This window comes from Mustela nivalis (assembly GCF_964662115.1).
Source record: "Mustela nivalis genome assembly, chromosome: 1".
NCBI classification, from domain to species: Eukaryota; Metazoa; Chordata; class Mammalia; order Carnivora; family Mustelidae; genus Mustela; species Mustela nivalis.
In genome coordinates, this window is record NC_139020.1 from 97,543,984 (window position 1) to 97,569,824 (window position 25,841).

The 25,841-nt window shown below is 35.2% G+C and overlaps 1 long non-coding RNA gene across 1 annotated transcript in view; it reads left to right on the top strand.

The window, feature by feature from the left end:
- LOC309863208 overlaps positions 1–21,504 on the top strand; it is a 108,020-nt gene extending 86,516 nt beyond the window's left edge. The window contains exon 5 of the long non-coding RNA XR_014310930.1: positions 21,457–21,504. This is a non-coding gene — a long non-coding RNA (uncharacterized lncRNA). The remainder of the gene's footprint in view (positions 1–21,456) is intronic.
- Positions 21,505–25,841: the final 4,337 nt, after the last annotated feature.

Genomic DNA, 25,841 nt, shown 5'->3' on the forward strand with positions numbered 1-25,841 from the left:
TATCTAGTCATCTTGGGGGCAGAGGGAGAAATTAAACTTGATCTTTCACCAGTATATAAAAATATATTACCACACGAAGACCAAGAAACAGCGAGTATAAATAAATAAATAAACAGAAAAATAAGCCTGAAATGTTATTTATAATAGCTCTACTGAATATTATCATATACACAATGGTATTTTCAACTAGAAATCACAACAAATAACTGGAAATCATTCCCAGCTATTGAGCCAGATAGGGTTTGGGGGTTTTTTGTTTGTTTGTTTTTGTTTCATTTTATTTTGTTTTAATGCTCTTTAACCAGTTTTGAAGCCCTGCCTAGAGGTAGGTCAGTTTCCCTTCTTGAGCAGCTGATTGAGTATACACCTAACCACATTTTTTTAAAATTTTTAATTTGAGTATAGTTGACACAATGTTACATTACTTTCAAGTGTACAACAATGATTAGACATGTTTATATATTATGCTACACTCATCACAAGTGTAGCTACCATATGTTACCATATGAAACTATTACAATATCATTGACTATATTCCTTATGCTGCCCCTTTTATTTCCATGATTATCCATTCCAACCACTTATTTATCATACTTCAGGTCACTGTGTACCTGCCTGCCTTAATCACTCCAAGGCCTGTATCAGACAATTAGGGACAGTCCCTATGCCCTACAGCCCAAGAAATTATTAAAATTAGCCAGTCAACAGGGAGCTCAAAGAACGCAGTTAACTCATCCCACTTGCCATATATAGAATCCCCCTCATAACTCCAGCTTGCTATTATCCTGTCCCTGCACAACTCTGTTTGGCCCTGCCTGACAGCTTTCTCTTGTTTAGAGCTGTAAGTAACAAAGTGTTCTGCCTTTCATCTATGCAAGTATCAGGTTTTTGTTTTTTTTTTTTTTGTCCTGCTATCGAAAACATCTTTAAATCTTATAAAATAGTCTTTGGGCACTATAGTTCTAATGACTAGTTGTCATTAATGAAAGACATTACTCTTATTTGTGAAATTAACTTATTTCTTATGCTTATGCAGATGAACATATACCCTATGTGTGGGAAGAATGTATAATTATTACTAATACTCAACAAAAATACTTTTGCATAATGTCTATTGTTAAGAAACATTATTTTGATAATCTCTAATGTTTTATGTTGAAATATTAACAACTTTCCTTTTTGCTCTCCCATCTAATGCAGTAGAAAGTTTAGAAAAAAGAGCCACTGCTAAGTTTTGATCTATCAAGTTTTAGTGTTGTCTTTTTTATGACATAGTTATAGTACACATAGAATTGCTAATCCTTTAAATCTCCTGTTCTTTCTACTCGATAACATATTACTGTCTTTGTATGCAATGTATAAATATATTACAACTGTAGGATTTAATTAATACTAAGTCATATCTTCCTATCTAGGTAGTAAGTAGGAAGAGATTTAAGCTAAATTGGATATTAAGTTGTTATAAAAAAGAAAAACTGGGGATGAAATGCAGAAACTAGTAATAGAAAACAAAAGGGAAGTATAGGGATCCTCCAGCATAAGTGTTTTAAGGGTAACAAAATGATGGGGAAAAAATAGGGAGGTTTATTAACCTAAAATCTGTATATAAAAGAAAGATACTTTTCATTTACTTACATATATTTAATTAATCAGGAGATAAAAAAGAAAAAAAACAACATTTGCATGGCATCTAGTGTGTTGTTGGCACTGGTTCAAAGCTTTCCGTTTTCTTGTATCATATAATGTCATAATATTATTATTATGACATTTTCATGAGGCAACAGGCTCAGAAAAACTAATGATTTGCTCAAGTTTACATAATACAGATTATGGGCAAGAATTCTAATCCCCAAATAATTTGATTCTAAAACCCATATCATTCTTTCTCTATAGTAAAAAAAAGAGAGCCATGGCAAGATGCTGATTACAGATGCACAGAAGCCAGAGAAAGCAATAAGCCATAAATCTGTTCATTTAAATAACTAGTGCTAAAATACATAATTATTAACAAAATGATACTAAGCCAAAAAAAATATTTTTAAATCCCATGAGAGGGAAGATATAATATGCATGAGAGAAATGCCATAATATATATAAGGAAAATTACCTTATCAAAAAATTAGCAGAAGCTTTATACCATTATATAAAAGAAGTCTAGTATTTTAGCATAAATTTTATTTTTGTTTGCTTGTTTTTCAATTCACATGTCTTAAGAAGGTACAGCTATTAAAATAATAAAAAAATTTGAAGTGATCATATATACACACTCATTATTATAGTTAATCTAACAATAAACATGTTTCTTTTAGTGCATTTACTATTTTCAGCCTGTTCTGTAATAGGTTCCTGGAATAACATAGATATTCAAGAGTATCACTTTCAAGTAATATTATGGAAGTACTTCTAATTCCAGGAAAATGGTGTAGTGGGCATTTTGTTGTTGTTGTTGTTGTTTTGTTTTTTGTTTTTGTTTTTTTAATTCCACTTGCTCTTCAAACAACTAAAAACTAAAGACAATTAAAAACTATAGACATTACATATAAGGCAGACATAAAAGACCCTGAAAGGGAAAGAGAAAGCAGGCCAGTTAGGGACCTTGGGCCCCAAGAAATAAGAGTTTCCACTGATTTTCTTTTTGTCTCATCATATATTCCAGATTTAGAGCTAAGAGAACTGGTTACCCCAAAATGCCAATCAATAGATAGAAGCAGGAAAAAAAAAAAAAAAAAAAAAGCCCAATCAAATCCTGTCTCAAAGAAATGCATACTAATACACATATTAGTTAAACTCTTAAAAACTATAGGCTTAATATATCAATAATTACATTAGATGTAAATTATCAAATGAAAGAAATTGGCAGAGAGAATCAATTAACATGAGCCACCTATCTGTTGTCTATAAGGAGCTCACTGCAAATATAACAATTTAGACAGGTTTAAAAGTAAAGGATGGAAACAGATATATAGTACAAACAATAAAAGATGGTAGAAATGACCATATTAATGTCTAATAATGAAGGCTTCAGACAAAGGAAAGAGAGAGAAACATTACATAGATGAAATGGTCAATCCACTAAGACACAGCAATCTTAAAGTGTATGCACTAAAGAAAAGAGCTACAAAAAATATGAAGTAAATGTATAGAACTGAAAGAATAAATAATTATTGGAGACTTGGACATACAATTCTTACTGGATACTAGGACACCCCTCACCCAACAATTAAAGGAACAACCAAACATAGTATCAGCAAGGGTATAGAACATCTTAAAAGCACCATCAAGCAACAGTATCTAATCAATTCTTATAGAGCAGTCTACCCAGTTAGTGCAAAGCACACATTCTCTTCAAGTGCCCACAAAACATACACCAAATGTGCTAAAATGTAGCACACAGGCTTCCAGGTGAAGGAAGATTTCAAAAAAAGGCCTAGACCTTTGAAAAGCTGAGGCTGGCTGGACCATTCTGCCATTGGAATGCCGAGGGGAGTTGCCTTCTGGAAGCTTTCTTTGCCCAAACAGGGGCCCTGTGATCTAAGAGATGTATGCATTGTCCCTTAGGCTTTGTTTAGTAGAACACACAGATTAGCATATCTTATCTTTTCCATAAACAGATCCTCCTAGTTTCACTACCACTCCTTGTCACGCATCACCTACTTCAGAAACAGTGACAAGGTTTTGTGATTATCCTCAAGGATCCATAAAAATGGGAGCAAAGAAGAGCAAAGGGTCTTCTTCACTGAGCACTGACCCCCTTGTCTTCTCCTCTCTTTCATAGCAAAGTTTGGAGTGATCTTTCGTCCATCCATACAGGGATTTCTGGCCATTCCTGACAATTCTACTGAGTTACCTTTAGAAAGAAGAATGGTGAAGACTCAAATAACCATTATGAGTATAGAAGAAAATTTTCTTAACTAAATATTAGCAAGTAGAATTCAGTATTTTAAAAAGGAACTACAGAATATGACCAAGTGAGGTTTATTCCAAAGATGCAAAACAAGTTCAATATTTGAAAAATTAAGAACTATAATTCACCAAATTAATAGGCTAAAAAGAAAAATCACATGATCTTATAAATCCATGCAGAAAAAGCAACTGGTAAAATTCAATACCGATTTATGATAATAATAGAGGAAAATTTCCTCAATTTAATAAAAAAAAAAGACATACAAACAAACACTAACATTATATTTAATGCAGAAAATCTTAATGTTTTCTCCCGAAGATTGGGAACAATTCATGTATTTTTGCTTTTACCACTCTCATTTAATATATAACCTGAAGTTCAAGCCACAGAAGTAAGGTAAAAAAGAAAAGAAGGACCTATTCCTCAGGAAGGAAGAAATGTAAGTGCTCTTATTTGCAGATGACTTAGTTGTCTTAATTTTGTACAAAATTCTAAGAAATCTACAAAAAATCCTACAAGTAATGAGTTAAGCAAGGTGGCATATAAGATAAATATTTTTTAAAATCAACTGTATTTATGAATACTCCAAATGAATACAGACATAGAAACCAAAATTAAAAATGCGATTTCATTTGTAATCACTCCAAAAAATGAAGTACTGAGATAGATGTCTAACAAAACATGGACAAGATCTGTATACTGTATCTACAAAATGCTAATGAGAAACTTAGGGAAAAAACTAAATAGGTAAATACATCATACTGATGAGTAGGAAGACTCAATATAGTTAGGATATCAATTATCACCAAATTGCAATACAAATTTAATATAATTACTTTCAAACTCCCAGCAAGATTTTCTGTAGATCTAGAAAAGGTCACTCTAATATGTATATAGAAGGTGAATAACTAGACTAGCTAACACAATTTTGGAAAAGAAAAATAAAGTGATAGGAATCATTCTACTCACTGGCAAGTTTTATTATATAGCTGTAATAAAGACACTGTGGTATTGGTAGAGAGATAGACATACCAATCAGTGCACAGGACAGAGAACCCAGAAATAGAGTCATACAAATATGGTTTTTGATGAAAATGAAAAAGAAATTCAGTAGAAGAAAGCCTTTAAACAAATGACATTGGAGCGATTGGACATACATGGACATCACACATATAATGATATTACACTTGAATACATATACACATGTATACATACACACAAATATGCATATATATGTAAAATGCATATATATGTAAAATAGATACATAATCTGAATCTCAAATCTATACAACAATGAAGTCAAAATGAATCACAAATTTAGATGCAAAACATAAAATTATAAAACCTTTGGAAAAAAAATCAGAGAAAATCTTTGAGATATAGGGCTGGGGCAGAGTTCTTAAGACTTGACACCAAACACACAATCTCTAAAAGAAAAAAATGATGAATTTGGCCCTGGCTGGCTCAGTTGGTAGAGAATGTGACTCTTGATTTTGGAGTTGTAAGTTCAAGCCCCACATTGGGTATAGAGATTACTTAAAAATAAAATCTTAAAAAAAAAAAAAAAGCAAAAAAATGATGAATTGGAATTGCACAAAATTGTTCTGTGAAAGACTTTGTTAAGAGGAAGAAAAGAGAAACTTAAAGACTGAGTGAAAATATTTACAAGGCACATATCTCACAAAGAACTGGAATTTAGAATATATAATAAACTCTCAAAACTCACCAGTAAAAAACCCCCACATTCCCCAGTTAGAAAAAATCTGATTAGTGATATGTGAATGGTTATTTCACAAAAGAGGATACCCATATGTGAAAAGATGTGTAACATCATTAGGCATTAGGGAAATGCTAATTAAATCCTCAATGGGATATCACTATGTATGTATCAAAATGACAAAAATAAGAAATACTGACAACCCCAAATGTGTAGCATTTGCAGTTGGGATGTAATTGTTATGGCTACTCTGGAAAATAGAAATTACTTAAAAATCTAAACAAGCCATTACCATACTATACAACAATTGCACTCCTAGGTATTGATTTTAAAGAAAGAAAAACTAATGTTGACAGAAAAAAGCCTGTACATGTGGATATTTATTGCTGCTTTATTCATAATATTAAAAAATTAGAAGCAGCCCAGATGTCCTTCAATGGATCTGTGGTTAAACAAACTGTGGCACATCCACACTCTGAAAAATTATTCAGTAAATAAAAAGGAATTAACTACTGATACAAACCACAACCCAGAAAATCTCCAAAAAATCATGCTAAGTTAAAAAGAAAGAGAGAGAGAGGATATATACTGTACAGTTGTGTTAATGGAACAAGCACTCTTTGAAGTGACAAAATTATAGAAAGACAGGACAGGATTAGAAGTTGTCAAGGTGTCAGGTAAGGGGTGATTGTGAGGGTAAAGTGGGTATGGTGATAAAAGGGCAGCATGAGAGGCCTTGTGGTGATGGAAATGTTCTGCATCTTGACTGCAGTATTGATACCAGTATCTTGGTTGGGACATTGTGCTATAGTTTTACAAGATATTGCCATTGGAGAAAACATGGTAATGAGTTCATAGAAATTCTTGTATTACATTTTTTTCTCATACCCTCCCCAATGTCCATGACCCAGCCACCCCATCGTTCCCACCCTCCTTCCCTCCAGCAACCCTCAGTTTGTTTTCTGAGGTCAAGAGTCTCTTATGGCTTGTCTCCCTCTCTGGTTTCATCTTTTTTCATTTTTCCCTCCTTTCTCCTATGATCCTCTGTCTTGTTTCTCAAATTCTTCATATCAGTGAAGTCATATGATAATTGTCTCTTTGATTGGCTTATTTCACTTAGCATAATACCCTCTAGTTCCATCCACATCGTTGCAAATGGCAAGATTTCATTTCTTTTGATGGCTGCATAATATTCCACTGTATCTATATATACCACTTCCTCTTTATCTATTCATCTGTTGATGGACATCTAGGTTCTTTCCATAGTTTGGCTATTGTGGACATTGCTGCTATAAACTCTTGGGTGCATGTGCCCTTTCGGATCACTACATTTTATCTTTAGGGTAAATACCCAGTAGTGAGATTGCTGGGCCCTAGGGTAGCTCTATTTTACACCTTTTGAGGAACCTCCATGCTGTTTTCCAGAGTGGTTGCACCAGTTTGCATTCCCACCAACATGTAGGAGGGTTTCCCTTTCTCCGCATTTTCGCCAGCATCTGTCATTTCCTGACTTGTTAATTTTAGCCATTCTGACTGGTGTGGTATCTCATCGTGGTTTTGATTTGTATTTCCCTGATGCCGAGTGATGTGGAGCACCTTTTCATGCGTCTGTTAGCCATCTGGATGTCTTCTTTGCAGAAATGTCTGTTCATGTCCTCTGTCCATTTCTTGATTGGAATATTTGTTCTTTGGGTGTTGAGCTTGATAAGTTCTTTATAGATTTTAGACACTAGCCCTTTATCTGATATGTCATTTGAAAATATCTTCTCCCATTCTGTCGTTGTTTTTTGGTTTTGTTGACTGTTTCCTTTGTTTGCGCAAAAGCTTTTTATCTTGATGAAGTCCTAATAGTTCATTTTTGCCCTTGCTTCCCTTGCCTTCGGGGATGTTTCTAGGAAGAAGTTCTGTGGTTGAGGTGGAAGAGGTTGTTGCCTGTATTCTTTGTATTATTTTTATACAAGTAAGGTTCTTTTTTTTTAAGGTTCATTTATTTGTTTTAGAGAGAGAGAGCCCCAGGAGGAGTGCATGGACAGAGGGAGAGGGAGAAAGAATCTCAAGCAGACTCCCCACTGATCACAGAACCCCATGCAGGGCTCAATCTCACAACCCTGAGATCATGACCTGAGCAGAAATCAAGAGTCCTACACTCAATGGACTGAGCCACCCAGGAGCCCCCACAAGTAAGACTCTTATTAAAGAAAAGGATGAAGTTGCAAAGCACTTAGGGAGCCAAATATGTTACAGGGTGCACAGAGTATTGCTTTCCTCACAGGAAAATAGGTTTAAGGACTTGGATTTCATTCCTTTTCAATAGATTATTTAAAACTTATTTGACAATTGTGTATTGAGCCTCTATTATGTACCAGGAACTACAGAATATGACCATAATGTATAATATTACAACCAGTGTTGGGGTGCTTGGGTGGCTCAATAGGTAAAGCCTCTGCCTTCAGCTCAGGTCATGATCCCAAGGTCCTGGGATCAAGCCCCGCATCAGGCTCTCTGTTCAGCAGGGAGCCTGCTTCCCTTCCTCTCTCTCTGGCTGCTTCTCTGCCTACTTGTGATCTCTGTCTGTCAAATAAATAAATAAAGTCTTTTAAAAAAATATTACAACTAGTGTAGAATAAAGAAGTTTGAGTTTGCTAGAATTCAAAGTCTGACTACACTACCATCATTTTTTTTCAATTTCTGTTTTCTGATGGAGTTACTTCATTACCACATTGCTATACATCTACATATACAGAATTTTTTCTTTCAAAATTAATAATTTACAAGACTTCCTGTGATTCCCCATGTGTTAAAAGTTCTATTTGTACCAAAATGAAAGTACAAGTTAATGACTTTCAAAAAGAAACAATATTTAAACTTGCACATGATGCAGAGGCAGTTTTAAATTGCATTTTATTATGAAATCAATTTTGTGGATTTCTGCCTTTTAAACAAAAGAAATTCAGTAAATACCAGAATGGAAGCTATGTGTTACTTTTCATTTAGCAAATAGCATCTATAGTCACTAAGAGGAGCACACATCTAAGGGAAAATTGCTAAATATATTTTCCATACTGTCAATATTATACCTTTAAATGAAACACCCACCTTATTAAATTCATTCATTCTTCAGAAGGTTTTAAAATAAATGTGCAAACATTTGGTTAAAAAAATGAAACATAGTATGTAGTTCCATAAGCCAGAATAGCCCATAAATGAAAAGGCAAAGAGGACACACAATAGCTATTTCATGGATAGCTAGGATTTATGCAACTCTTCTGCAGAAAAAAAAAAAAAAAATCGTTCCCCCCAAAATATTGCCTTTTATTCCCAGTCATATAATAATCGGTCCTTGAATTGCAGAATATCATATTTTTATAGAATTTGTTTAAATGGATAGAATCTATAGTTGAGTAGAACAACACAGTACTCTCATTTGGTATTTTGGTGACAAAAATATATTCTTAGTTTGTCTAGTTCTTCAAGTGTTCCTCAATACTTTATATATAACTCCTATTGTTATTAAAGTTCATATTTACTTCTCTTTGAATAATTTTTTTTGGATGACATAAAAATCAAAATATTTTATGATGAAAAGATTCTCAGCTGCTCTTTGAACTTCACTATTGAAGAACTATTGATGTACTATCAGTCGCTAACTGAACATAAAAAATGAAAAAAAGAAAAACTATTTTTTTCTAGAACTGAAAGGCAGCAATAACTTAATTATTTAATTGTTAATATGAGCAACAGATATTTAAACATCTGTTCCTCTATTCTTGATTTGTGCCTAAAAACAAGCCAACATAAGATTTGGATTAAGGATGTCTAAGTCAAATCACATATAAAGACAGAAACAAATGTTTCTAAAATTCTTTTTTCTCTCTTTTTTGTTGTTGTTGAATAATATTCCACTGTGTGTGTGTGTGTGTGTGTGTGTGTGTGTGTGTATCTTTTCTATCCATTCATCTATAGATGGATAGTTGGGCTGCTTTCATGTCTTGGCTATTGAAATAATGCTACAATAAACACAGAGGTACATATATCTTTTTAAATTAGTGTTTCATTTTCTTTGGGTAAACACTCAGTAGTGGAATTGCTGGATCATACAGTAATTCTATTTTTTTTTTTTTTTTTTTTTTAGGAATATCCGTGTTGCTTTCCAGCAGAAGGTGGAAAAGTGGTCTTAAGAGGGAAGTATACAGAGATACAGGCCTACCTCAAGGAGCAAGAAAATCTCAATTAAATGACCTAATCTTAAACCTAAAGTAGCTAGAAAAAGATAATCATGTCAAAAAATGGACAGAACACAAGAACAGACTCGGCTCCAAAGAAGACATACAAGTGGCTAACAGTCACATGAAAAACTGTTCATCATTAGCCACCAGGGAGACTCAAATCTAAACCAAATTAAGATACCACCTTACACCAGTCAGGATGGCCAAAATCAACAGGACAGTAAACAAGTGTTGGAGAGGATGTGGAGAAAGGGGAATACTCTTACACTGTTGGTGGAAATGCAAGTTGGTGCAGCCACTTTGGAAAACAGTGTGGAGATTCCTTAAGAAATTAAAAATAGAGCTACCCAATGACCCTGAAATTGCACTACTGGGTATTTACTACAAAGACACTGATACAGTGAAAAGAAGGGCCATATGTATCACAATATTTATAGCAACAGTGGCCACAGTCATCCAACTGTGGAAAGAGCCAAGATGCCCTTCAACAGATGAATGGATAAAGAAGACATGGTCCATATATACAATGGAGTATTCTGCCTCCATCACAAAGGATGAATACCCAACTTTTGTAACAACATGGATGGGACTGGAGGAGATTATGCTGAGTGAAATAAGTCAAGCAGAGAGAGTCAATTATCATATGGTTTCACTTACTTGTGGAGCATAAGGAGTAACACAGAGGACACTGGGAGGTGGAGAAAGTTAGTTGGGGGAAATCGGAGGAGGAGACAAACCATGAGAGACTGTGGAGTCTGAGAAACAAACTGAGGGTTTGGGATGGAAGAGGGGTGGGGAGGGTTGGATGAGCCTAGTGGTGGGTATTAAGGAGGCATGTACTGCATGAAACACTGGGTGTTGTGCATAAATAATGAATTTTGGAATACTGGGAAAGATTGATTAAATTAAAAATAAAAATGAATAAATAAAATAAATTATGGGGATGTAATATACAGCATAGGGAATATAGTCAATAATATTGTAATAAAATCTATATGGTGATGGGATGGGAACTAGATTTACTGTGCAAACTATTTAATAATGTAAAAAACTTTCAAATCACCATGATGTAAACCTATAACTAATATATTATATTTCAATAAAAAAAAAAGAAAATACAGTTATATGTCCTACTCCTGAAAGTGATAGCCTAATGTAGAAGGAGAAGAAGTCAAGTAGTGCCCAAGGGCTGGCATTTCAAGGAGTGTCTCTGGTGTCTATCACATAAACTCTGCTGTTTTATTTTGTATCCTTCAGATCGGTCATCAGCAGAGATTCTCCTTGCCTGCTTGGCCAGTCTTTGGTTCCTGGCCTGAATGTGGTATGTTTTAACTAGGTGTGCTCTGATCTGCTTATGAAATGAGATCTGACACCAAATCCACCAGGATTGAGGTCCTGCAGAACTCTCTGGCTGGGAGAAGTGGTGTGGGAAGGGAGATCTGCTGGTATTCTTAGAGAGGAGTTCACCACACTGAGACTGAGGCAAGCCTGACTGAAAAGGACAGCCCTATCAGAACACAGGTGGTGGGGTTTGGTGTAAGTAAGTTAGGCAACCAGTGTTAGTGCTGAACTGATTACTTTAGTGACTCTGTGTTTATGCTCAATGGCAGGGAAGGAAAACGTTACCAAACATCTCCTTAGTTTCTGGAGAAGCATCTCTGTGAATGCTGCTTCTTGGCGACACACTCTAAGAGAAGTGAAGAATCTCCCCACTGGGTGCTCCAGTCATTTTTCAGATCACTGTTTTCACACTCTATGTCCCCAGTTTGTTTGCCTGCCCTCTCTCTAGGATCAGGACAGTGCCCTCTAGCCTTTATCCCAGCCAAACACACTGACTTTTAAAAACTCCAGGCTTTAAGCCTCACTGGTTGCAAAAACTCATGAAATTCAGCCCCTCTCAATTTCTAGGTCAATGGCTTTGGGAAAATGTTCTTCTTTTGCATTCCCCTGTGTGCTTCCCGCCCCCCCCCCATTTTTCTCCACAACTATAGCTCCCTCCCCTCCACAACACTCCAGATTCTCCCCTAAACTGTATCTCTGTACTTCCTTTTTTCAATGTGGCCTCTTCTTCCCCTTTTTTTGTGGAGTTTCTTCTATCGATCTTCAGGTTGGCTTCTGGGGTATTTAGGATGATTTGAAAGTTACCTACTTATGTTTGTGGGATGAGATGAGCTCAGGGTTCTCCTATACTGTGGCTAACTTCCTCTCTACTCTGTGCATTTTAATTGGGTTATTTGTGGGTTTTTGTTTTGTTTAGTTTTGTTTTTAGGTGTTGAGTCATATAAGTTCTTTATATATTTTGGATATTAACCCCTTATTGGATATAGCATTTTCAAATATCTTTTCCCATTAAGTTGGTTGCCTTATAAAGTTTTGGGGATGGTTTCCTTTGCTGTGAATTTTTTTTATTTTGATATAGTCCCAATAGTTTAATTTTCCTTTTGTTTCCCTTGCCAGAGGAAACACAGGAAGAAAAATGTTCCTATGGCCAATGTCAAAGAAATTAGTGGCTTTGTTTTTTTCTAGGAATTTTATGGTTTCAGAGTTCACATTTAGAACTTTAATCCATTCTAAGTTTATTTTTTGTGTATGATGTAAGAAAATGATTCAGTTTCATTCTGTTGCATGAATGAGTTTTGCAGTTTTTCCAGTTTTCCCAACACCATTTGTTGAAGAGACTATCTTTACCCCATTGCATATTCTTGTCCCCTTTGAGGTAAATCAATTGACCCATGTGAGCATGGGTTTATTTCTGGACTTTCTATTCTGTTCCATTGATTTGTGTGTCTATTTTTATGCCAACACCATTTTGCAGTTCTGCAGTATATTTTGAAATCTGGGATTGTGATACTTCTAGCTTTGTTCTACTTTTCCCAGATTGATTTGCTTTTTCAAGCTAGTGGCTCCATGCAAATTTTAGGATTATTTGTTCTAGCTCTATGAAAAATGTTGTTGTCATTTTGAGCAAGACTGCATTAAATCTGTAGATTCCCTTGGGTAGTATGGACATTTTTAACAATGTTGGTTTCATGAGCATGGAATATCTTTCCATTTATTTGTGTTGCCTTCAATTTCATTCACTGGTGTTTTACAGTTTTTGGAGTACAGGTCTTTCACCTCATTTGTTAAGTTTATGCCTAGACATTTTATTCTTTTTGGTGCAATTTTAAATGAAATTTTTTCCTAATTTTTTTTTTCTGCTACTTCATTATCAGTGTATAGAAATACAACAAACTTTTGTATATTACTTTTTTGTCCTGGAATTTATTAAATTCAGTTACAGTAGCTTTTTAGTGGAATCTTCATTTTTTCTATATGTACAAATCTTGTCATTTGCAAATAGTGAAAGTTTTACTTCTCCCTTACCAATTTATATGCCTTTTATTTCTTTTTCTTGTCAGATTGCTATGGCTAGGATTTCTTGCACTACATTGAATAACAGTGGTGAGTGTAGACATCTTTGTCTTATTCTAGATCTTAGAGAAAAAGTTCTCAATTTTTCACCATTGAGTTTGAACTTAGCATCTCAGCTAAGTGTAATCACTTTACACTTTTCAAAATGGCTAAAATTAAAACACAAGAAACAAAAAGTCTTGGAGAGACTGTAGAGAAAAAGAAAGTTTATGCACTCATGGTGGGAACAGAAACTGGTGCTTCCCCTGTGGAAAACAATAAGAAGTTTTCTCAAAAACTTAAAAATAGAATTACTATATGATTTAGTTATTTGACTACTAGGTGTTTACCCAAAGAAAATAAAAATACTAAATTGAAAAGATATATGTACCTCTGTGTTTATTGCAGCATTATTTACAGTAGCTACTATATGGAAGCAGCCCAGTGTCCATCCACAGAAGAATGGATAAGGAAGTTTACACACACACACACACACACACACACACACACACACACACACAGGAATATTTTTCAGCCATAAGAAAAAGAATGGAATCTTGCCATTTACAACAACATGGATGTACCTTAAGGGTATAATGCTAAGTGAAATAAGTCAATAAGAGAAAAACAAATTTCAAATGATTTCACTTGTATGTCCAATGTAAGAAAAAAATGAACAAAGAAAAAAAGATGAAAAACACAGACTCAAATATTGAGAACAAACTAGTGGTTGCCAGAGAAAGTATGGGGGGAGCAATGGATGAAACAGATAAAAGGGATTAAGAATGTTCTTATCTTAGGAGTGCCTGGGTAGCCCAGTCAGTTAGGCACCCAACTCTTGGTCTGGGCTCAGGTCATAATTTCAGGATTATGAGATTGAGAACCTATGGTGATCTGGTGATCCCCTGGTCAGGCTCTGTGCCTAGTATGTTGGCCACCTTCTTAAGGTTCTCTCCCTCTCCCTCTCTTTTTGACCCTCCCCCAGTTCATGTACTCACCCACTCATGCACTCTCTCTCTCACCTCTTGCAAATAAACAAGTAAAAACTCTAAAAATGCACTTATCTTAATAAGCATGGAGAAAGCATAGAATTGTTGAATCATAAAGAGGAAAACTCTGTGAGTTTTTTTTTTCCTAATCTTTATATTTGTGCCATTTTCACCAGCCAGCCAGAGGCAAGTCTTCATGAGACAAGCATTTCCATTTGTTCCAAGGTATTTTTCTCATAGTTTGACACAGTGGATAGAAAGTTGAAGACATGCAATAAATAATTTATACCTATTTACTATCTTTGCCACATGGAAGATTTTATTCTCCCTTTTACATGTTGGGGTTCATAAAAGCATATTGAATGTGCCATGATAGCATAGTATTTGCTAGCTTAAATACTGATTTCAAATTCACTACATCTAATCTCTCATAATAAAGCTTTTAGATTAATTCAATCATTGTCTCATGCTTCTGAAGGGGAAATTGAGAATCAGGAAAGAGAGTCATGTCACACAGTTAGGTGGAATTTTTACTTGACCTGAATCAGATACCTGAATCAGATAGTCTATAAATGTGAAAAGAATTTACTAGTTTTCCAAAGTTAACACTAATGAAAACTCAGTTTTTAAAAACAGAATCCCTCATACACACATTTTCAACATTATTTAGAGTTGATTAGGTACAAAATATTTAAATAGACACTGCTAGAATTTAAAATAAAACAGACATTTTGCCATGGAGGAATTCATGACTTCATAATAGCTAATAAAACTAGTGATTTATACATCTTTTTGAGCACTGTCTACATGCCATGCACACACATATTTACATGTATTTACTTATTTACTCTCACAGCATTACTATGAGAAAGTTATTGCTATTATCCACATTTTTCAGATGAGAACATTGAAGGACAAGGAACTTAAATAACCTATAAATGTTCAAACATTTAACAGTATTTTGGAAATCATAGCAACTGGTGGATATAAATTCTACATGTGTAGTCAGCTATTTTTTGCTCCTTTCCCTGAAATGGAGATATGGTTTCCAAAAGGCTTCCTACGGAACCCTGTGAAAATTCTTTCATAATCAGCCATTATGATTACATACTGCAGAATAACTGCCTTAGAATTCAAACAGAAGTGACTAACTTCTTAGCATTTTCCTCTCTTCACTCTGTCCTTCATCTTGCATATAGTCTCTAAGCAGAAGTAGAAGTGGTTGTGAGATCAATACCCACATAGGTTTCCATGCTGGGCATGAACTCTACCTGAGATTCTCTCTTTCCCTCTGTCCCTCTCTCTAATTAAAAATTAATTAATTAGTTAATTAATTAATTTTTAAAAAAGAAAATTTTAATCTGATAAAAAAAATACACATTAAAAAAAAAAAGCCAACAGCAAGCCTCCTACTCAACAGTAAAATGTTGACTACTTTCTGTAGCAATAGGAACCAAGAAAAAGTTGCCCACCATTAGGACTTCTATTAAAAACTGTAGGACCCTGATATGAGGAAGTGGTGATGCAACATGGGGGCTTAAGTGGGTAGAAGAAGAATCAATGAAACAAGATGGAATTGGGAGGGAGACAAACCATAAGTGACTCAATCTCACAAAACAAACTGAGGGTTTCTGGGGGGAGGGGGTTGGGAGAAGGGGGTGGGATTATGGACATTGGGGAGGGTATGTGCTTTGGTGAGTGCTGTGAAGTGTGTAAACCTGGCGATTCACAGACCTGTACCCCTGGGGATAAAAATATATGTTTATAAAAAATAAAAAATTATTTAAAAAATAAGTAAATTAAATTAAATTAAAAAAAAAAAACTGTAGGAGTGGGGCGCCTGGGTGGCTCAGTGGGTTAAAGCCTCTGCCTTCAGCCCAGGTCATGATCTCAGGGTCCTGGGATGGAGCCCCGCATCATCGGGCTCTCTGCTCAGCAGGGAGCCTTCTTCCCCACTCCTTCTCTGCCTGCCTCTGCCTACTTGTGATCTCTCTCTCTCTGTCAAATAAATAAATAAAATCTTAAAAAAAAAAAAAAACTGTAGGAGTTCGGGGAAATCAAAGGGGAGACAAACCATGAGAGACAGTGAACACTGAGAAACAAGCTGAGGGTTTTGGAGGGGAAGGTCGTGGGGGGTTGGGTAAGTCTGGTGGTAGGTATTAAGGAGGGCATGTATTACATGGAGCATTGGGTGTGGTACATAAACAATGAATTGTGGAACACTAAAAAAAAAAAAAACTGTAGGAGTTACTAGTCATTTCAAGCAAGAGGGAAAACATCCTAGAATTATTACATAGAATATAATTTAAAAATCCAAAATAATTTGTAGATAAGTACTGGAATAAATAAATGAATTTAGTAAGGTAGTTGGATATGAAGATAATGCCAAAAAATCAATTCTAATTTTATATACAAGCAAGAGAGATAAATTATAAATTTTGAAAATAATCTCCAATAATATTTTTTTAAAAATCAAGTACCCAGAAATAAAGTTACCAAACTGAGCAACTGAAACAAGTTAAGATTTAAAAAAACAAACACACATACACTCATACAAAATGACTGGCCCAAGTCCATAATCTATTGAAACTCAAAAATTTAAAGATATGAATTTCTTTAAATTAATCTGTAACTTCAATGTAACTTCAATTTAAAAATATTCCATCTGGGTTTTTTTGCAGAAATGTACTGCACTAGATGACTTAAAAACTTACATGGTATGCAAAGGGTCAAGAATAGCCAAAAAATCTTAAAGAAAAAGAAGAAAGCTAAAGTTGTTACACTATCTGATATCAAGATCTACTGTAAAGATGAAGTAATTAAGACTGTGTTATTTGTCTATGAATAGAGAAACTCACCAGTAATGCAACAGGAAAGTAAAGTGCATAGGGGGAATGTCTGGTCTTTTCAATATTCAAAAAAGGTACTGGATCACTAGGATAGCCACCTAGAAAATAATATGTCTTCATACTTACATCATACTATACAAAAATAAACAAACAAACAGAAAGGAAGGAAGGGAGGGAGGGAGGAAAAAAGGGAGAAGGAAGGAGAGAGAGAAAGAGGAAGAGAGGGAAGGAAGGAGGGAGGAAGGAGAGCTCTCATAGAAAAATTTAGGGGAATCTGTTCATAACTTAGGTTAGGCAAAACTTTCTTAACTAGGACACAAAATGTGCTAATCATAAAAGAAAAAATAATAAACTAAATTATATTAAATTTTAAAAGTTTTGGGTGCCTGGGTAGCTCAGTCGATTAAGCACCCAACTCTTGGTTTTGTCTCAGGTCATGATCTCAGGGTCCTGGGATCAAGCCCAGCATTGGTCCTCCACTCAGCAGGCAGCCCCCTTGAAGATTCTCTGTCCCTCTCTGCCCCCCCTCCATTCACATGTGTGCTCTTTCTCTCCCTCTTAAACAAATAAATGAATCTTTTAAAAAATTAAAAATGTCTTTTAATCATTAAGACGGTGGAAAGGCAAGTCACAAAATAGAAGAATATATTTGTCTATACAAATGACTTTTATCTAGAAACATAAAGAACAATACACGTGAGGTATAAATGAAAAACACAGAATACGCAGAAACTTCGCAAAAGAGGATATCCAGAGGACTAGTAAACATGAAAATATGTTCAACTTCATTAGTCATCAGGCAAACGTGAATTTAAACTTTAGCAACTACCATGTACATTCCAAAATGGCCAAAATGAAAGGAGCAAAGAATTCCAAAATTCTCTTAGAAAGCTATGGACCAACCACATTTCTCATATGATAGTTACAGGATATATGAATTGGTATAATATATATATCGATACAATATCTTTAGAGAAATATTTGGTGTTATGTACTAAAGCTGAAGATATGTATAAGCTATGATCCAACAATTCTACTTATAGGTACATACCCAACAGAAATCCATGTTTTCCTAAAGAGAGGTACTAGAGTATTTATAGAAGCAAAAATTAAAATAGCGCCAAACTCAAAACTATCAAAGACCTATCAATAGCAGGATGGATAAAATAAATTGTATATTTACTCAATGGAATACTTGAAAGCAATGAGAGTGAATAATTTATAACCACATGCAAAAAAAAAAAAAGAACCTCATACATAGTATGAAGATAAGGAGAATGCATATTATATAATTTTGTTTATATAAAGCATAAAAATAAGCAATACTAATCTCTGCTGTTGGAAGCCCACAGGGTGGTTCTGTTTGGGCAAGTCAGAAGCTACTGGAAGTGGTATGGGGAGTGGGAAAAAGGTAGTTCTGGGATGACAGGAATGTTTTTCACTGGGCCCTAGCTACACAGGTGTGTGCAGTTTGTGAAAATTTGCCAGCTATAAAAAATTCATATGTGTAATTTTTACACATATATGTTATACTATAATACAGGAATTCCAAAAATAATTAAAAATTTAAAGCCAGCACCTGGATGGTGCTTAAAAATCTCTAGATTCTGAAGTACTTAAAAATCACAAGTTTGAGTTCACAAGTCAAAGAGATTTAAAGAAAATCAAAACCTTTTAATTTAAAGCATAATTCCCTTTTATGAAACTAATTTTACTTTCTACATCTTAATAGAATGAATGGTTTTATTAAAAATCATTTTTAATTAAACTTTTGCACATTATGTAATTCCATCAATGAATTTGCAAACAGGTTGCAATGAATATTTGCCACCTGGCATTGATTTTGTAGAAATAGGAAAGTATATAACAAAATTCAACTCAACATTTAGAGGTGAATTTTACTACAAAAAAAATCAAATTTTACTATTCTAGTTATTTTGTGTCTATGAAGATTTAAAACCTAAATGCTTAAATTAAAGAATTTAGTTGAAAGCCTCTATTTTTTTTAATTTATTTTTTATTTTCAGCATAACAGTATTCATTATTTTTCACCACACCCAGTGCTCCATGCAATTCGTGCCCTTTATAATACCCACCACCTAGTACCCCAACCTCCCACCCCCCACCCCTTCAAAACCCTCAGATTGTTTTTCAGAGTCCATAGTCTATTTTAAAAGCGCATTTTGGGTCACTGTGATATCCTTTTCACCCCACATCATAGACAATACCTTTGGGTCCATCTATGCCCTTTAGGCTTCTACTCCCATTGCTCCATCCAAGCACCAGATTGAAATAAATATCTCATTTACCTTTGGAAATATTTAGTGAAATCAAGTATCAATCCAAGGACAACCTGTGATATACTGAAATGGATCATTAGTGCCTCCAAGCCCTTATTTCTGCCATGCTCTCTGGCTGCCCACCCCACCCCCCAACACAGACACAGGCCTTTACTACCAGGTATCCTATGTTCTCCAGGCCTGTGCCCATGGAGGAATCCTGTTGAGCCAGTCCTCCAGGCATCAAGCACTCTATCAAATTCCTCCTGCCCTTCCTGTCAATAAAGGTTGTCAATTCTGTTTTCCATTTTCTCAGAACCATGTCTATTTTCCACAGGAGGAAACAAAATTAATCTGACCTCTGATCACATACATAAATGTACAATTACTGCTCTTCCCAGGAAAAATGTATCTCCCACAACAGTCCTCTAGAGACTAGACTTTTACTTTAAAGCATGATGCTAACAATGGGCTTATTAGACTTCATGGAACATCCGCAGGAAAGACTTCGTGGGCAAAAAGGGACTCCTGGTGCCCTTCTAAGAGTTTTGCATGCATGTATCTAGTCTGTGGGAGATCTTCCACAAGCCACTCATATCACAATACTTCAGTATTTACCATATTCTTATAAAAGACAGTCAAAATAGATCACAAAATAAAAATACTGAAATATTTGTTTATTAAAAATAATCAAGTTTGAGTAACAATCATTCAAACCGCAACTAGACAGTGAGAGGGTAGCCACCTTGATTAAATTTTCTGCATAAAAATGTTTCTGTAGGGGCACCTGGTGGCTCAGTGGGTTAAGCCTCTGCCTTGGCTCAGGTCATGATCTCAGGATCCTGGGATGAGCTCCACATTGGGCTCTCTGCTCAGCAGGGAGACTGCTTCCCCCCACTCTCTCTGCCTGTCTCTCTGCCAACTTGTGATCTCTGTCTATCAATAAAATCTTTTAAAAAAAACGATAAAAATGTATCTATATTGTTTTAATTGTATAGGATCTCTCCTTTAAGAAGCTGATTATCTGAAACTCTATTTCACTGCATTTTATTTTTCACATTTTAGTTTTCTAATCTAATTTCTAAAAATGCCAAGTTTATTGGAATGTTCTGACCTTTAAAATTAATAACTCAGTTTTAAATAATTGATCAGAGTGGTCTAATATCTAAAAGAATGTCTGATATAAGTTTTATCCACAATATTTGGGATAGCAAAGTACCATATATTTTTTTAACCTTTCTTACTTAAAAACATGATCAAAACTCAAAAGAGGGCAAAGGATCTATCTACCTTAAAATCTTGGTATCGAAAGTCATAGCTGTCAATTTAGGTTTAAAATCTCCCCATTCTTGACATTTTCTCAGCACCCAAATGAATGCTATATACATATATATATATGTGAAAACCAGTTTCTTTGAGAATTTCACATATTTTATAAAGTTACTTAAAATTTAATGGGAATTCCCAGCTGAATATAATCGAAGGGAGAAAAATGGTATAGACATTATGATCCAGCAGTTGTTTTAGCACATTAATGCTCTAAAGGTCTCCACATTTTTCCCTTAAAAAAGGTATCTACTCTCTCATCATATATTTATAATACAAGAAAAGAAGGTAAGATATATACACTGCAAAATATTTTATATTATTGCAAAAGGCATGGGAAGTCTACTGGTGGGGTAATGAAGATAGGAAATAAATCAAGGTCACTAGACATTAAGGTCACGGCCCTAAGTGAAGTCTGAGGCAGGAACTGTACCTGGAAACTAAGAGAGATTATGGGAGTCAGTGAGACAAGTTGTGGAAAAAGCCAGATGTCATGAAACTAGCACAGGCATGAATGAGAGAGTCACTAAAATCTTAAGTGAAAAAAGCAGCCTGCAACAAAATATCTGAAATATTAACACTCCAAGTAAAATGGAAGCAAAAATAGTCAAAGCATCACTATGTATAAGAGTATCTGCTCTATGTTCTTGTATTTTCCCTCTCCTGTTCTCCTTCTCTGTCTCTCTCTCTCATCTATCCTTAAATAAACACTTTCGTAAAGCCCTCTCAAAGGATACATATGAAGCAAATAATAGCATTACTCTTATTTGCAGACTTACTTCCAGAGAAAGAAGACAACTTTGGTGGTAAGGAGGGGGGAGTGTTGTTGAAAGAATACTTTAGGTTTAAAGATCTACTATTATTATTATTTATCAATTTATATAAGAACAAAGTATTCATGTATTATTTTTTTTTAAACCCAAGAATTTAAATCTATAAAAAAAACAAATGACTAATTCAACCAACAAATAAGAAATCAGAAGTCACAAACCTTCTATAAGTTAGGAGTGAGTGTCCAGAATAGAGTAACAAGAAAATAGAGTTCCAGCCTCCAGATCCCAGAGTTCACCTTCTCTTCTGCATCTCACTTCCTCTTCTGACTACATGTCCTCACAATCATTTATTCAATAAATATTATCCGACTTACTATGTGCCTGGGACCACACAGCTGTTGGGTCTGTGCTGACACCTGATTGTGGGGAAGACAAATAATTCTAACGCATTGCGCTATTATCTCCTTGGTGCTCCGCCCCCTGCAGGCATGCATGTAATTATAACATTTTGCTTGTGCCCTGCAAGGTGAGTAAAAAATATAGGAAAAAACCTTATAAGGAAGGACTTAGTGAAGTGCAGAGGGATTTGCAGAGATGTTGGGTGTTAGAAATGTTGACCTGTATCAGATCACCTTGTATAGCATGTAATCCCTAGGGAGGCCTTGAAATATTTTGAGGTTCTTTGACCAAGACAGAAGCTGAAGACAGAGTTGTGAACCTTCAGTGAATAGACCTTCTCTGAACATAAGTTCCTTCAAATGGCATCTGTGGAATTTCCATGAGGAACTACAAGACTCAGGAATGCAAACAGAAACTGCATGTGTCCATGGGAATTTTCACCAACTTTCAGTGCCTTGATATTTCACATGATCATCAAAACTGATGAGCAATTGCAGGTCCCCTGGAGATGAAAAATAGGTGTGCTTCTAATAATAAGTATGCTGATATTTATGGATTTAAGATTGCATATATAGGAGATGACCAGTGTGTGCATTTCCATGGAATTGCTTTCTTCTAAAATTTAGCATTTTTAGCTTAGTGTCTGTTTTAATTTCCCGGCTGGCTCAAATATAGGCATTGAAGACTTTTCCCTAAAGGTGAAGCTATTCTGACTCCCAGCCAATCCTCACCAAATCAAAGAAAATATTTGGAAATTAATTTGGAATAGCAGCTGAGATCAAGAATTAATGTGCCGTGGATTTGAGGATGTGCCCACTAAAATTACAATATATAAAACTTGGCTTAGCACTCTGTTTCCAGCTTGATATGCTATCAAAACCTGCCAAAATTTGAAATGGTTTCTCCCTCCTGGCCCTCCATAACTTGATCACTTTAAGTGGAACAGGGTAACAATTTTAAGTACTTGGGGCCAGATGATAATTTTAAGTAAACAAGACGTGGAGACTGGTCAAATCATTTCCATATCAAAATCTCCCAGCCAAACACAGTGCCAGTATATTATTTGAGCTATTCCTCCTTTCTTTTCAAAAGTTAAATTCTTCGACCATCAAAAAGGCTGTCAAATAAAGCAAATATGCATTTAGATAAGGAGAGACTTTATCACAGACTATTGCAATAGGGAGAATGTGTAATCATAAATCGGCAAGTGTCTCAAAATAAAAACAGAAAAAGACCTATAAGGCAAAAAATGTAGTTTTCTCAATGTTAACATCTTCCAAACAAAAGCAGCATATCTCAGCGAGGGTATTGACATTCAGACACCAAGATACAGGCTATTTCCATCACACTAAGGATCCCTGTTATAACCATCCCCACTTCTCTCTCACTTTCCCCACCTACTTAGCCTTGGCAACCACGAATAACTTTTCTATTTCTATAATTTTGCTATTTCAAGAATATTACAAAATGGAATCATAGGTGGACTTTTTACCCTCAGCAGAATTTTCTGGGAAAATTCAGGTTGTTGCACAGATCAGTCAGTTTGTTCATTTTTATTACTGAACAGTTTCCATTGTATGAATGTACCAGTTTTAACATTTCATTGATTGAACGGTAATTGGGTTGTATCCAATTTGGGCTGCTCTGAGAAAAGCTCCTACAAACTTTGTGTAAAGGCTTTCTGTGTGAATATAATTCTTTACTTCTCAGAAATAAGTGCTCAGAAGTGCATTACTGGATTTTATGGTAATTACATGTTTAATTTATTGAGAAAGTGAAAAACAGTTTCCCACAATGACCATACCATTTCCAATGCTCAACAGCTATGTATGAGTGTTTGAGCTGTTCTGCATCCATGTCAGCATTTGGCATTGTCAGTATTTTTTTATTTTAATCATTCTTATGTGTAGCAATACCTTATTGGGATTTAATTAGAATTTTCCCAGTGGTTTATGGTATTGAGCATTTTCCACGTGCTTACTTGAAATCTGCATATCTTTAGTGAAATTCTATCTATGTTGACTATGTTATAATTGGATTGTTTGCTACTATTGAGTTTTGTGAGTTGTATTAGTTTGCAAGGGTTAGTATAACAACAAACCACAGATTGAGCAGTGTAAACAACAGAAATTTATTTTCTTATGTTTTTGGAGAAGGACAAGATCAAGGTGTCAGTAGGGCTGGTTCTTGGTTTGTACATGATCATCTCCTCCCTGGATCTTGATATGCTCTTCCCTCTGGTGTGTGTCCGACTTCATTTCCTCTTATAAGGACACTAGTTATATTGGATTTGGGCCCATTCTAGTGACTTCATCTGAACTAAATTACCTTTATAATTATGCCATTTCAAAGTCCTTGGGGGAATAAGAATGGAAAGATGGTGGTCAGCCTGGCTGGAGAAAATTAGTAGTCCCACAGGAAACTAGTGAGACAGACCTGCTTATCCCAGACATAGTCAGCCACATTAGGCAATTTGAACTTCACCCTAAGAGCAATGGGAATGGCACGATGCTGAGATCCCTCCACCTCCAAATGCCATCACCTTTCTTTGAGGAAGTCCGCCTCTATATTTAGTGCACTAATGGTTTTTAACATGAATCAGTGTTAAACATTTATTTTATTTTATTTTAAGATTCTATTTATTTATTTGAGAGAGAGAGCAAACACAAGCAGGAGGGAGGGGCAAAGGGAGAGAAGTAGACTCCCTGCTGAGAAGGGAGCCTGATGCAGGACTTGATCCAGGGCTCATGGACTCGTGACCTTAGCCAAAGGCAGACACCTAACCAACTGAGCTACCCAGGTGCCCCAGTGTTAAACATTTCTGACCTATGTGGTGTCGGATAAGAGAGTCAGTGTCTTTTTAGTTGTTTTTCCACTATAATTTAGGTGTTATTGTGTTTTTGTTTTTTGTTTTTTCTGGCTGCTTTTTAGATTTTTTTTCTTTGTCTTTATTTTTCACGACTTTAACTATAATTGGTCTCGGCATGGATTTGTTTGGATTTATTCTGTTTGGGGTTTTCTTAGCTCCTTAAATTTATAATTTCTTTTTTCTCTTTCCACAAACTTGGGAAGATTTTTTTTTAATTTATTTATTTGACAGACAGAGATCACAAGTAGGCAGAGAGGCAGGCAGAGAGAGAGAGGAGGAAGCAGGCTCTTTGCTAAGCAGAGAGCCTGATGTGGGGCTCGATCCCAGGACTCTGGGATCATGACCTGAGCCGAAGACAAAGATATTAACCCACTGAGCCACCCAGGCGCCCCGGGAAGATTTTAGCCATTTTTTTTTTAATTACTTCTTCAGCCCTGTACTTTTTATCCTCCTCCTTGGGACTCCCATGATATGAATATTAGCTCCGTTGTTAGAACCCATCAAGTCTCTGAATCTGCTCATCCTTTTTTCATCTTCCTCTCTGTTTTTCAGATTAATTTCTATTGTTCTACCTCAGCATTTGCTGATTCTTTCCTCTATCCTCTCTATTTCTATTGAGATTATTTGCTGAGCTTTTTATTTTGGTTATTATATTTTTCAGTTCTAAACTCTCCTTTTGGTTATTCTTTACAGCTTCTATTTCCTTGCTCATGTGTAGTATTTTTTTTTAATTTGTTTAAAGATTTAGTAATTGCTTATTGATGCAATTTTATCATAAGTGTTTTAGGATGCTTGTTAAATAGTTTCAACATCTCTGCCCCCTGGGTTTTAACATCTATTAAGTGCCCTTTTTCTCAATCCATTAGAAATTTACATTTTCCTGTTGTAACAAGTGATTTTTAAATCACTTGATTATTAAAATCGGGATATATTTGGGTTAAGTTATAGGATACTGGATTTTATCTAAACCTGCAGTTTTAGTTGGCTTTTCCTGACATTCTTCTGGCATGCAAAGAGGGGTGCTGCCTCATTACTACCCAGTGGAAGTAGAAGTCTGGATTCCCCTTCTTCAGAAGGGGGCCCCTTGTTATTGCTGGAATGGGTGGAAGTTCTGGCT